Raw genomic sequence first — 14,660 nt, 5'->3', positions numbered from 1 at the left:
TTAAATCAAGGAAATCCCACTGACTTGCTGCCAGTCCACATGGTGCAACATAGTGACTTTTGTCTGCAGATCACAGATCAGATCTGCAATCTAAGCCACCATCATGAGACAGCTCTCTGGAAGCCCATATGAAAGAGGCTGCAAGTTCATCACCTCTCAGAGAGATGTCCATGTCACCAAAACATGTTTCTGGCCGACACCCAAGAAAGGGTTACTACAAAAATATGAAATTGCTAAGTACTGCGAAAGTGTTGTGCCCTGAAAGTCTCAGCTCAGAGTGACAGCTTAGGCTGATGACACTTGTAATTTGGTATCCCACGTGGGTGGAATTTGGTGAAACTGGTCTCTCCTGCTTGGAGAGCATTCCAGCTCCCTGCACAGGCAGTCTGAATTAAACTCCCTGAATAAACACAGTAGCTGGGGTTTTTCTTCATCTCAGGGCACTTCGGTTAGAAAAACAACTGCACACTAATCAGTGGTAGGCTCAGCTGGGGGCAAGTGCACTCCTGACCCACCCCAGAGGAGCTCCACGCCTCGAAGAGCTGTCACACGTCATGGTTGTGGGCAGCGGGATGAGCTGGGGCAATAGTGCAGTGCTGTGGTTCCTGCCACACCAGTTTGTCCTCTGGACAGATGATTGCCTCTTAGAAACTTCAGCCAGAGCAGCTGGGGCTGCCTTCATGGGAAACAGAGTTACCCAGTGAAAGGAGGAAAACCCACCTGTATCTGGGACATCTCTGGGAGCAGCATAAAGAGATCACTGCAAATGGCTTGCAGCCCTGGGAGCAGGACACGGAGCCATGAGTGGAGATATCCCTGCGACAGCATGCTGACTCATAGGGCTTGTCCTCTTCCTCATGAAGCTGCTGTAGCAAGAAGGGTTGGGAGGCCAGCTTTTAGAAAGGAGTCACGATTTTTCTAGAAAAAGCAAGGCAGAGCTGCTAAAAAGCAGCAGAGGCCAAATCCACTCATCAGGGCAAAAACTAGGCTGCTGATGGGTGTCCATGCAGAAAGTTTGCCGAAAACACAGCCAAGCAAGGCTAGCGCTCGAATACAGGGATTTGGCTGACTTCAGCATTTCCTGGAGGGGACTAGATTGCCAATCCTGTCCGTATAGGGGTCTGTACAGAATGGCTGTGCTGCTCTGTCCATGGTTTGCAGGGCATACCTGCCCCAGTGGGTGGACATGTAGCTCCTGGTCCACCAATAGGTCCACCAAGGCCCTGGGAACCATGTCCTCGCCAGGCATCATAACCCAGTGCCTTTACACACTCCCCTCATGGCCCACATTAGTCCGTTTCTGCCTAGTTTGGGTGCTGTGAGCAGCCCTGTAAGCAGGTGAAGATGGGCTGGTTTCTGATTTATTTGCTGATAGCTTATCCGACTTTTCCACCAGCTGCCGCCCGCCCTGAAGGAAGCATATGCTGATGGGAGAGGACTGGTGATGAGAGAGAGAAGTCATGACAACAGCTCTGCAACGCACTTCTCCTCTGCTCTTGGCAAAGAAGTGGGACCCAGGCTCCAAAGGGAAAAGATTCCCAGGGTGAAGGTGTTAAATACCCTTCTCCCATGCTGCTGTCACCTCACAGTCCCCGGGGGGGGGGGGGGTGAGAATCAGCCTCTATTATCCCCTCATTAGGAACTAACATACTGTACTAACCTTTTCACATGAAAGCTACAGTCTGTTCGCCAACAAAAGCTGACAGTTAGTTCCCAGGAGTGGAAAAAAACCAACTCAACCACCACTTAGCTGTCGCAGGAGCCCAGGGCTCTGCGGGGAAGGAAGGGCCTTTGCAAGGGAGAGGGCCAGCTTGGCCCTCGGCCCTGCCTGCAGCAGCACAGGCAAACCCCGGGGGCAGGGGGGGTCTTTTCTCCAGTATGCCCCCTTGGGGCTCCCACAGCACCTCACTGATGGACGTGGATGAGAAAAGAACTGGGCTGATAGATGGTTGATGCTGGGGTTGCCCTTCCCTATCACGCCCCAACCAATGGGATTCACTGGGGCTGCAGGTAGGGATGCAAAGGGGACACCATTCTCGGGAGCTTGCATTGCAGAGTCCTTCTCCGTTGGGGTGCACTGCCCGTGCCATCCCCTAGAGAGGGGTCTTGGGGCTAGCAGACCCCCTTCAGCCCCTGGAGCTGATGCAGCTACCCCCAGGCTCTCCCTAAGCAGCCTGCAGGGCTTAGGCTGTTCCTCTCTCCTTTTTCTCTGTGCTGCTGACGAAAGTGCATTCAGCTTTGCAAGGATTTGATTCCCACTCTCCTTCAGGCTACCCTGGGCTCATTAGGGAAGAAAGTGCTGGCCTCAGCCCAGCCCTGTGCATTAGCTGCACCTGTCTCTATCCCAGTCACTGCTGGCCCTGCAGTTGAAGGCTCTATAGCGATTGCTCAGCGAGGCTGGAGAAGCATCACTGGGCCTGTTTAACCCGCAGAAAAAGCATCCTCATAACAACTAAAGTCCCAGGTCAGCATTTAAGATGGTCAGATTTTCCAGAGAGCTCAGTACTGCGAGTAATGGCTTCTCTTGGACACCTGGCCATAGCAGGACTGGGAAGCATGTCACCATAGACCACATCTGCCTTCCTCAGAAGCTGGCAGACATTACCTGAGAAGATGAACAGTTGGAGTAACATCTTTCTTTCTCAGGCTCTTAATTAAACGAGACCTGCCTAGGGCAGAAATTTGAGCTTTTGCTCATTTCAGCTTTTTGATGATGAGATAAAGAAGACTCTAGAGGAGACATCTTAAAAAGAAAAGTGTTTCTTTAAAAATATCTGATCTGCCCAATTTTTGTCTAGAGACCTTTAACAGCTTGGGGAAGTGGACTCAAGAGGTGCCGAGGGCCGCAGTGCTGAATGTTCATACAGGCTTTAGCAACACAGCCTATGGAGAGTTCAACATCTGTGCAGAGACCTCTGCCTTTCTCCATCAACAGGAGACCCCCCACAAATTCCAAATTCATTCACAGTCTTGCAGACTCCCAAGTTTCTAATAAAGAAAGCAGGAGGAAGGAAGAGTGGGCTCCCTGTTGCTGTTGTTGTTGTTGTTGTTGTTGCAGATTGCCCATTGCTTCCTTCCCTGCCTGCCTCCACCTAAGTCTTCTCTGCAGCTGGCTGTGAAGACAGCTCCCACTCTGACCTGACAACCTGCCTGACCCTTAGGGTTGGGGGAATTTTCCAGGACTCTTGACCAGCCTGTGGCCCATTCCCAGTCCCCTAAAATGGAGCAGGTGGGAATGCAGTGCATGGCCCTCTGCTCCCCTGGACTAAGGTAGCGCCCACCTGGCTGGCTGGGCATGGGCACCGCAGCTTTTGCGGGAGCGGGAGGCTCCTTCTGCACAGCCCATTCCAGGCAGGCAGGTGGTTTTTTCATCGTGCACATATGTTCATTACATCCTGGCCCAAGATCACTAAGCTGTTTCCCACAGGCCACTGGCAGGCCAGTAAGAGGTTCCAGAGGTTTCACTGCTGGTGCCATGTGATGGTGCAAAGGTGTCATTAGTGATACATGCTGCTTTGCAAAGTAATTCAATTAAAACTAATGAAATGTTTCAGTGCTGCAGGGCTGCCTCTTCCCCACAGCATGTCTAGGTGCAGCAGCCCAGGGGGTGGCCCAAAGCACATGCAGTTACTCTCCTGGGCTGGTGGAGCTGCTCTTTTCGGAAGGTCACTTTTCTTCTCAGTTGCTGTAGTCAGATTTGGGTCATCAGGTTTAATCTAAGCATGTCAGAGGACTGGAATTCAGGGGGAAGCAAAAGCATGATAAATGTATGCTGTCTACCGGTGTGTTTCTGGGCTGGTTTCAAAAGCTCTTGATTCACTCTTAGTGCAAGATGCCTGTCCTGCAGATGGGCTGGGAAACCCGGCAGCAGTTAACACTCATTGCTTGATACGGGTGCCTCAGTGCTGCCAGCTGTGAGGGCAAGGCCTGCCCACAGGGGTTACACTGAGCATGACTGCATCTCTGTACAGCTGTGTGCACGGAGTAGAGATGTCACATGCGACTGAGTTACGGTTCACTGTTCGTAGTTCAGAAGCACTTCTGAACTGCAAATCAAATCAGGCCACGGGAGTTAAGTTCTGTGCAAAGTGAGAAGCAATCCGTACCCAGCAGCCTGAGCAGACAAGAAAGGAGGAGAAAGAGCTTATGCAGAGGAAAGGGGCTGAGAGGAGCCAGGGACAAACCTATTGTCCACAAGCATCCCTGTGCTCACTAGATCCCACAGACCCCCCAGAATGCTTGCACTCTCCACAGGGAAGCATCCTGCTGGGATGGCACCCAGAGTTTAGCGCCTTTCTGTGAGGAGGTGCCACCCAGCAGCATGATTTTGATTTCCCGATACTCCTTCAGCCTGTGAGCATCCCAGAGCAAACACGCAGGCTGCAGACAAAGATTTGCCTTGCACAGCTGCCCCGACCCATGCATTTCAATGTAGCCCTTTACAGCCCACACTGGGCCTGCTCCGGGGGGGAGGGGTGTGGGGTGGGGGACTGACACAAGCCCACAGCCCTTGGGTTTCTATCTGGCCACAGCTCTTGGCAGTTGGGCTCTTCCCAGGAGCACAGGGGGACAGGTTAAGCAGACTCTCTTGGGTGGCTGTCATAGCTTTAGGCATCCAGGGCAGTCTGCTGAGTTTGTACTCAGAGCACACACAGACTTACTGCAGTGGTGAGAGGCATGCACTGGAGGAACGGCAGGGAAGGTTTGTGCAGCACATTCACACAAGGCTGGTTTCTTGGCGCTCTCCCCACCATCACATTGTACACACTTGGGCCTGCGCAGAAACTGGGCAGTGGTGTCCAAGCAAACACTTGCATCCCCAAACAAGGCAGGTCACTGAACCTGCTGGGACACCTGAACTCCAGCCAGAAGACACCAATGGAAAAATCATTTTAGAAAATGAATATGTATCTTCCACTTCCCCATTTTGAGGTTCCTGAATATAATCATTTCAAAAAGGTTAAGAACCAACCAAACAGCCCTCGGGCAGACATCCGCTCAGCTCCTCTTTAGTCTGACTCCTCTCAGGCTTATTGCTCCTCCAGCTTTTGTCTTGGCCAAAGGATTGTTCATGATAAAAGGGAACTGCGTCTGTGCTGTCTGTACCCTGCTAAATTGCAGAGTCCAAGCGGAGACAGCAGACGAGGCACTGAAAGATCAGTGTGACACACAGCCACCCCTTTGGAGAGCATCCAGGACTAATTAGATGTTGGTTAAAGTTCAGAAGAAGAGAAAGGAAAAGGTCCGGGGCTACAAATGCTGCAAACACCATTTCTCTTCTCTATCCCAACTCCAATGATGGGAATCCAATGTACTGAGGTCACGAAAGGAAGCAGCTCCTTTGCTACCTGCCTGGAGCACTCCCCTCCGAATCTGCTTTCTAGGAACAGCCCTGCTCTGGTCCAGGAGCAAGGCTGCTGTGCAGTCTGCTCACAGCATGCAGAGTGAGGGGATGGCAGCAGATGCCTGCAGCAACCATACCAAAGCTCACTGACTTATATTTGCTAACCAGAGTGCTCATGTGCTCTGTGTGATGGGGAGGTAGGTGCTTGAGGAACACGCAAAGGTTTCGATAAGCCATGCTCTGGTCCTTTTGCAAGCTGGATAAGTGCTTGTGTCCAGGAGGAGCAAGACAGCAGTCTAGTTCAGTATGGAAAGATCCTTCCACCAGCCAGGGAGTGCTGAGGGTCCCTCCTGTTCCAGTCCCCAGTGCCCCAGACCCCAGCACTGGCTACCTGCTCCTCACCTGCACACGTACCTCCTAACTCCTCTGCAATGCTCACATGACTGTAGCTGGCCCAGCATCCATAAGAAAGTTCTCTTGGAAAGACGTCCTGGGCTAAGCTGCTCTTGGAAAGCCACCTCACTGAGGAGCACCTCCAATTCCATGCTAAACCCTAGAGTGCTTACCCTCTGGCACTATCCCGTCTTTAGCCTGGAAGGCCTGGGGAACACAAATAGCACAGTTTTTTTCTGGTAGCTGGAGGACATTTCCTTGTTCTGTCCCATCAAGATACAGCCAGATGCAACCTATTACTGTCACAAAGCTGCCAGGTTACCCCTTTGCTAGTGATCTGGGACTCACCAACTTCCTTACACAAATGACAACATCAGGAGCTCTGCAATATAATAAACTTTAGCCCTTCATTCCTAGAAGACAGATTTTGCAATGTCCTCCTTTGAGGAGTGGATATTAGCAGTAATAAACTTGACATCTTTCTAGGAGTGGGGATAAAAATTTCAAAGAAAACTCAGTTCACTTTCCTGAGAAAAATCTTGTGCAACAGTCACGCCTGGCAATATGCACACGCAGTCCTTAAGGCTGGCGTAGGACATGCCTGACTGCTACCCGACTCACTATGCACCCCTTGCCCCATGGAGTGCAACTCCATTTCTCCAGCTGAGACCTGGGGATAACAGGATTTGCCCAGCCCCATAAAGCACAGAAATCCATGGATCGCAAGACCACTGAACAAACCTGACGTGCAAACATGCTCACAAGACACGCTGATTGCAAAGGCAATCAGATTGATTTGATGTTGCTGCCCATGCACTTGCCCATCACCGGGTGCGACAGGCCTTTGCTGCTGCAACACCTGCATGTGCAATTTGCCCAGCTCAGCTGCGTGGTGGCCATCACACTGGATGGGCTAGATCAACCTGTGCCACCATCTGCAGTACAAAATCATCCCATCTGGTTCAAGTGGGAGCCATAATCTTCTCAATATACATCTACTGAATGAGCTTTTCTTTTTTGACTCCTGCGATACGCTCCCAGGCCTGCAGTATATGACCTCACCACATGTTGCCTTCCAAACCTCTGCAACTGCTGTCGCAAATGTGCAGTTGCTCCCCCAAATGTTGCTACCCCAGCTCTGAAGAGCACAGAGGTACGTGTGAAACGTGGAGGATCTCAGTGTGCAGGGTTCATGGATCCTGGACCCCTTTGGGTTCAAGCCTCCACATTTCTCCCTGGCATTCAAAGTTCCCATCCAAAGCTGCGCTCAGCCCCTCCTGTGAAGTATTGCCTGCTCCCAAGTCTCTGGGAAAAGCAGCAAGATTTTCTCATTGTCAGCACAGAACCATAAATCAGTCCAAATTGCCCAGAAAATTTCATGCCCCCCTGAGGCTGGGCTGGGTTCTCTATCTGGAAAGGAGCACAAGCTTTACCTATGTCAACAGTGAATATGTATGAAGCCTGGAGGCTGTCACTTATTTCCTCACAGAATGGTATGAATGAAAGGATCCAGGATCCAGAAAGGCATCTCACCCTTCCCTGTCTCCACCCTTCTCCCCACCCTCTGCCAGTGGTTTCTCATATAGTTATTAAAAGTGCTGTTGACTTTAAGGATTCACGCACTCCCTGTTTCCGGGTTTTTGCTGTGAAGGGAAGCAGAATTACGGAAAACTTCTAGCGATAGTATCGAGTGTGGAGGATACCAGGAGGATATCCACCTAGTGTGGAGGATACCAGGTGGTCCTGCAGTCTCATGGGAAACTGTCTCACTTCCAGTCCAGGCAGCCCTGCAAATCCACATCTGCATCCGAAATTCGAGGTCTGATCTAATAAGAGCCCAGCCCCACGAGCACCACGAGGTGCCACGGCTGCACGTCACAGCAGGCCTCAGGGTCTGGCTGGAGCCGCTTTCTGCTTCACGTTTATGCTTGCAAATCTGCCCAAGAAAGCAGGCGCATAACGCAACTGGGCGGATTCACCCCGTTCAGCCCCATGCGCCTTGCTCAGCACCAGAGCCGGCCCCGGCAGCCAGAGCACAGCCGCCAGCCTCAGCAGGGCTGCTGGTGACTCTCAGCAGGAGTTACACAGAAACGGGCAAGACAAGGCAATCTAAGCAGAAAAGCAAAAGTTTTTTTGTGTTAAATTAAAAATCCAGGGGTGTTGCTAGGTAGGGTCTGTCCTCCTCACTAAGCAGCAAGCCTGCAGCAACTGGTACCACGAGGCACAACACTGACCCAATTGCACTGCATCCAAAGGCCAACTGAGGCTGTGGCTGCGTTCTGCACAGGAGATGCTGGGGCACATCCCAGCTATCAGTGTGGAAGAAAAGGAGACAGAGGAGCCTTCATACTAAATGCAATGATTCACTGAGAAAAAAGCAGTAATTCCATTGCCTGTGTCATTGAGTGCATGAAATGTACACATAGAACCAGATAAAAGACAAAATTGCAGCTGTAAAATTTTCGCTCCAGCTTCCGAGGTTCTCAAACTGGCCATTAATGGCCACCGTTCTGCTATGGAGAGCTGGCACCGTGTGCCGTGCATGGACGGCCTTGCAAAGGGAGGCTTTCCAGTCTCTGCTCAACAAGCAAAGCAGGCGCTGAGCAGCACAACTGTGCCCCAGGAGCAGAGCCTTTGCAGAAGCTGTGGGAAACCCAGTGATTATTGAGGCCTTTTGTATGCTCAAAGAGTATTAGGTAGCTCACAACATATTAGTGCTGAGGGCAAGGCAGAGCGTGGCAGTCAAATGACATGCTGGACTTCCACCACTGCTTCCCATGGATGACGGGACATGGAAAAGCTCCTGCTCAGGGCCAGAAGGCTACAGATATGTGGGCTCACCGCATCACGGGACACCAGGGTTTGTCTTGCACATGCCACTCCACTCATCTCATGCTGAGGACCAACTGAGCTGTAGAGTCTTAACTCCCACTCATTGCAAGGCTCTTGAGGAAGGTCTGTGACATCCCAAGAACCTGCTTCATACAACTACCCTGGCCAGCCTGGCGCAGATGCAGGAAGGGCAAGGAACAGCTCTAGGAAGGTTTGCTTCGTGTGGCTGGCTCTGTGCAAGTACACTGCTCTGCACCATCATTTCCAAACCCTCCAGGATGACTGTCTCCTTTGGCAAATGCCCCTAGAGACCTCCACTCCTTCACTAACATCCTGATGGCCCATCACGCTGAGCCAACCTTCTTGGCCTCCCTCTGCAACTGAGAACATGGACACTTTAGGTATCTCAGCCCTGAATCTCCCACTGGCAGGAGCAGGGAGGACACCTCGGCCCTGGGCTGGCTCTGCAGTTGGTCTCTGTGTGGGATGCATGCTCTGGGTAGTGCAGCCACTATCCTGGGAAAGTGTAAAGCTCAGCTGATACCTTCACACCACGCTCAGTGTGGCACAGCAGAGATGAGACAAAAAACAACTGCTGGGCTTCCCCTCGTCTCTCATCTTCTCTCCGCTCCTCAGCCCTCCCAGCTCTTTCATCTCAAAGAGCAAGCGGCTCTTTTATCTCAGCCTGACTGTACCTAGGTGAGAAGCGCACTGCAGCTCCTCTCTAACGGCAGAGGCACTCTGCAGACAGCCTCAGTGGTTTTCAAAAACCTCCGCAGTTAATTTGACGGAGGCTGCCAGGACCAAATGGTTTGTACGCAGCACTGTAACACCCAATGGGGCTGATAGGCCTGACGAGCCTGGCAAAATCCTGCTTGACAGAAGGAAGCTATTTCTCATGGGTGACAAACGACTGGATTGGGGTCTAAATGTTTGCTCTAAAGCAGCAATGATTAGTTACTGGCCCGGTGGCTTCTGCAATTACAGGCAAAGTAGGTGCTCAGGAGCCTGAAAATCTGGCTACTCTCAGGTGACTACAGAGAGATTGAGGTATTGGGCTTGTTTTCTTGTCCTCACTACTGTTGTGCAGTGCAAATAAGAAGATGCCAGGCTTGAGCCTGATCTTGTTTGTTTAAACCAGGAATAACTCAGCTCATCTTTGCTAATTTGTGCTGATGTAAAACCACCCAACCAACCAAGATCAGGATCTTTCTAACTGAGCAGGCAGATTTCCACACTGCCCTTGGAAGGCTATTTGAAAGGAATTATTAGGTGGTTCCCTAATCTTAAAGCTCAAATGAATAGTCATGGTCACCTTGTCTGACTTCCTGTGCAGCCCAGGAAGGAAACTCTCACAAATGATCCTGGCAAATAACCCTACAATTTATGGTTCAGCTACAGCTTATCTTTCAGATTCCAGTTTAAAGGTGACAAGTCGTCATACCATGAGCCACAAAAAAATCAATGACTCTGGAAAGTTGCCAGTTCCTTAGGAAAAAAAACCCAGATCCTCTCACAACTATTTGCCAAAACAGGAATAAAGTTAGCAGCAGTCAATGTGCTGACTTGACATTAGTACGCTCCCTGCATCTTTCAGAGTTTCTAAAGTCAGCCTGCCTTCTCTTCTAACTCACAGAATCACAGAATGGTTGAGGTCGGAACGGACCTCTGGGGATCATCTAGTCCAACTCCCCTGCTCAAGCAGGGTCACCTGCAACGCGTTGCCCAGGACCCTGTCCAGGCGGCTTTTGAATATCTCCAGCGAAGGAGACCCCACAACCTCTTTGGGCAACTTCTTCCAGTGCTCTGTCACCCTCACAGGAAAGAAGTTTTTCCTCATGTTCAGATGGAATTTCCTGTGTTTCAGTTTGTGCCCGTTGCCTCTCGTCCTGTCGCTGGGCACCACGGAGAAGAGTCTGGCCCCATCCTCTTGACGCCCTCCCTTCAGATACTTGTATACATTGATCAGATCGCCTCTCAGTCTTCTCTTCCCCAGGCTAAACGGGCCCAGCTCTCTCAGCCTTTCTTCAGAGGAGAGATGCTCCAGTTCCCTCATCATCTTTGTAGCCCTCTGCTGGACTCTCTCCGGGAGCTCCATGTCTCTCTTGTACTGGGGGGCCCAGAACTGCACACAGTACTCCAGGTGAGGTCTCACCAGGGCTGAGGAGAGGGGGAGGATTACCTCCCTCGACCCACAGGCAATGCTCTTCCTAATGCAACCCAGGATACTAGGATACATTGTGGCCTTCTTGGCCACAAGGGCACATTGCTGCCTCATGGTCCCCTTGCTGTCCACCAGGACCCCCAGGTCCTTCTCTGCAGAGCTGCTTTCCAGAAGCACAGCCCCCAGCCTGTACTGGTGTATGGGGTTATTCCTCCCCAGGTGCAGAACTCTGCTTTTCCCCTTACTGAACTTCATGAGGTTCCTCTCCGCCCATCTCTCCAGCCTGTTGAGGTGCCTCTGAATGACAGCACAGCCCTCAGTGTATTAGCCTCTCTTCCTGGTTTTGTATCGTCAGCAAACTTGCTGAGGGTGCGCTCTGTGCCTTCATCCAGGTCATTGATGAATACGTTGAACAAGACTGGACCCAGTCTGGGGCGGGGGGGTGTCCCCCTGGGGGACACTGCTAGCTACAGGCCTCCAACTAGACTTTGTGCCACCGATCACAACACTCCGAGCTCTGCCATCCAGCCAGTTCTCAATCCACATCACTGTCCACTCATCTAGCCCGCACTTGCTGAGGTTGCCTATGAGGATGTTCTGGGAGACAGTGTCCAAAGCCTTGCTGAAGTCAAGGCAGACAACATCCATCGCTCTCCTCTCATCTACCCAGCCAGTCAACCCATCATAAAAGGCTATCAGATTGGTTAAGCATGATTTCCCCTTTGTGAATCCATGCTGACTACTCCTGATCACCTTCTTATCCTTCACATGCTTAGAGATGGCCTCTAGGATGAGCTGTTCTATCACCTTTTCAGGGAAAATTGCCCCATATCGATTCCCATTTGAATCAAAGCATAATTTCTAGCAAAATATTCTATCTTGATTTTATTAATTTCCACCAATGGGGAGCACACCACAAGCCTTGATAAATGGTTCCTATTAATGGGGTAGTTGTGAAGGGGAGAGAGCAGGGCCGGAATTCACTGGTGCAGGACAGGCTGGGAGAACAAAATGTACCAGCTGCAGCATGAGGGTTTGCTGCATGAGGTCAAACAGGCTCCCTGGAGATAACAATGCCAAGGGACGCTCTAAAATGAAAATCCAATAAATCACTATTACACTGTATGTTGAGGTGTCTGGGTAAAAGGACAAGGCAATACCTCTGCTTTTCTGAGCAGACACGGAGGTAACAGAGCGCTGCAAACCACCTCCAAGTAGGATTCTGAATCCTGAAAAGCAGCATTAAATAGATGTCTGATTGGCACAAACTACAAAGAAAGGCCTGCTGGATAGCCTAAAAACCTAGTGAGAAAGAGAAAGAAAAAGAAAAAGAGAAAGCCAAAGCAAAAGCCAAAGTAAAAGCAAAGGCAAAGGCAAAGGCAAAAGCCAAGGCAAAGGGATCATGCAGAGCACCCCAGCGCTTCAGGACTCTCATCAAAGTCCACGGGCTCTCCACTTCCGTGCTGTCTATCATCCCTCCAGCAGTTCCCATCCGTGTGCTGCACTGTTGGCCAGATCTTGGCCTGCAGATGAGCACTGCCTGGCTTAGCTGCATGCCTACAGGCAAATGTGCCTCTGGAGGTAGTTCTGATCTGATTTATATTGCTGGAAAACCACTCACCCACCTCATTTCAGGGGAGTGGGCACAGATCCCAGTGGTGGCCCTGGAATGAGATGGTGGCCCAGGCTGTGTCACATGCTGAGGAAGCGTTACTTAATTAACCAAGCCTGATTACTAGAGCTAACTGTGCCATCAGAGAGAGTGTATTAAATATTGCTTCATATCCACAAGGCTGGTCTGGCTCACACCCGCACCAGCAATGGGGCCAAGCGGGTCTTGCACAAAGCCCAGTTACAAAATAGCACGTGAGCATCTTCACCCAGATAGAGCTGGGATCCTGTCCCAGGCTGTTCCTCCAGAGCCCTGATGGCATCAGCATTGGCCTGGCGATGCATGGACTCTGGTAGCAGTCTGACCCCCACCTTGCGGAGCTAAATAAACAGAATTTATACCCTTCCAACAATTCTTTTGCTAAGATCTAAAAGGCTGAGTTGCACGCATGGTGTCACTGCAAGCTTGTGGGCAAGGGGAGCAGCTCTGGAATGAAAGTCATGCAACGAGGAGAGGCTTGCAGGCTGGGCTGGCATGCTGAGCCAACGCTGCCACACGACAGAGGTAGCCTGCACCTCTCCTGCCCTAAGCGTGGGCCTGCAGTGCAGCATCTGGATCCCTGGTCAAAGAAAGTGAGGAAGTAATTGAGGTGTGACTGAGCAAACACCAGCAAAATGACAAAAGAAATCACAATGAGGCTATTTGGTCGTGGGTAGCTGTAAACCTGTTTGTGGTGGTATCAGGAATCATGGGGAGAAGGAGGATAGATGAGAACACCTACGTGTGCATGTACGGAGCGCAAGACTCATCATCCTTGCAAGAAGACTTCCATGGAACTACTTACTTATCTGACGCAATTGCTTAAAAATAAACACAACCATTTCTGAATAGAAAAAAAAAAAAACCTCATCCTTTTCTGAAACCTCTCACACAGAGGGAGATTTAGAAGGGAACAAAAAAGGCTGCTGGATGCAGTATCCTCATACAAGTCTCCTGACTTCAAGTTCACCAGTTCCTATGCTCCAGTTGGCACCACGTCTTTAGGATTCATGACATCTTAGAGAGAGAGAGACCCAGTTTTCAAACTTGCTTTCTGGTTCCCAAACCCTCCTCAGCAAATGCCACACAAGGGCCTGGAGGTCTCATGGGAAGCCTTCCCAGGACATACAAACTGGGCAGTGTTGAAGAGGAAGCTTTTCCTGTTGAACTGCAAAAAACAAACACAAGGAAGAGAGGCAGGACTACAGTCCTGCCCAGGACATCAGCCAGCCCCATTGCCCAGCTGCCTGCCCAGAGCTGGCCCACTCCTGTGTGAGCTCCATCTCTCCCCGTTTACAGAGCTGTTGACTACCCTGCAATCATTCTCTAAAAATGTTTTTAGTAGCAGATCAATGATCCTGGAAGCCAAAGGCTTTTGTAGCATATGTCCTTTTCCGACAGTCATTCACATGGAGAACCAAAGAATTCAAACAAATCATTTATATCCAGATTTCAGATTATGTTCAGGTTTAGTTTCCTTGAGTGGAGGGCCAGCATAGCAAACTAAACTTTAAACGCAAGATGAAGGCTTTTGAAAAACCCCAGGCTGATTACAGGTGGAAATCAGTATTTCAAATCTGACTTTTGTACCGGAGGAAATGCATCGATTTGATGACCAAATATTGAAAAGTAATTAAAAATAAGTGCTTAGCAATGCATTTTTATTGAACTGGTTTATATGATTGTGGGAATTGGAAGATTAATATATACTTAAATTTAATCTAACCCTGTAAAACAGTCACAAAAGCCTTTTAAGCCCAGAGAAACCTAGTATTCCACTCTTAATGCACACGATGTATGCAGTCTATCTTGCCACTCCAAACCCAATCACCCCGGCTATTCTTTTTTTCTCACATTTACTCTTTACCCTTCAAACTCATCACAGATATTGTGACTTAGTTAATTTTTCCCTAGCAGCTGGAACACACCACATTGGGGTGATGGCAGGAGAAAGGTCCGAGGTCTGCAGAGCTGGTAAAGGGCAGGTCCTGGAAAGTTGGCCCTCTGGCTCAGCCTTTTTAGGGCAAAGGAATGAATTAAGGGAAACAAAGCAGGGAGTTCCCCTGCTCGGGCAGCCTCACTGGGGATGCCTGCACTTCAGGCTGCTTCCAGTACAGAGCCTGTTCTTGCCTTTATTGAAAGTGGGCTCTGTCATTTCTCTGCCACAGTGCAGACGCTGAATGAGCCATGATGCGGGGTCAGTCTGGCTCGCAGGAATGGCAGTGGTGCCTCGTGTCAGCATGAAAACTCTGCACCCCTCCGGGATGGGGATACTG

At 50.4% G+C, this 14,660-nt stretch overlaps 1 protein-coding gene across 15 annotated transcripts in view; it reads right to left on the bottom strand.

Annotated features, from left to right (window-relative positions):
- EXD3 (exonuclease 3'-5' domain containing 3) overlaps positions 1 to 14,660 on the bottom strand; it is a 340,424-nt gene that overhangs the window by 46,197 nt on the left and 279,567 nt on the right. The gene's annotated exons all lie outside the window — the stretch shown is intronic.

Source organism: Struthio camelus, chromosome 20 (genome assembly GCF_040807025.1).
Source record: "Struthio camelus isolate bStrCam1 chromosome 20, bStrCam1.hap1, whole genome shotgun sequence".
Lineage (NCBI taxonomy): Eukaryota > Metazoa > Chordata > Aves > Struthioniformes > Struthionidae > Struthio > Struthio camelus.
Note: the sequence above shows the minus strand (reverse complement) of the source record. Positions and strands in the feature narration are given on the sequence as shown.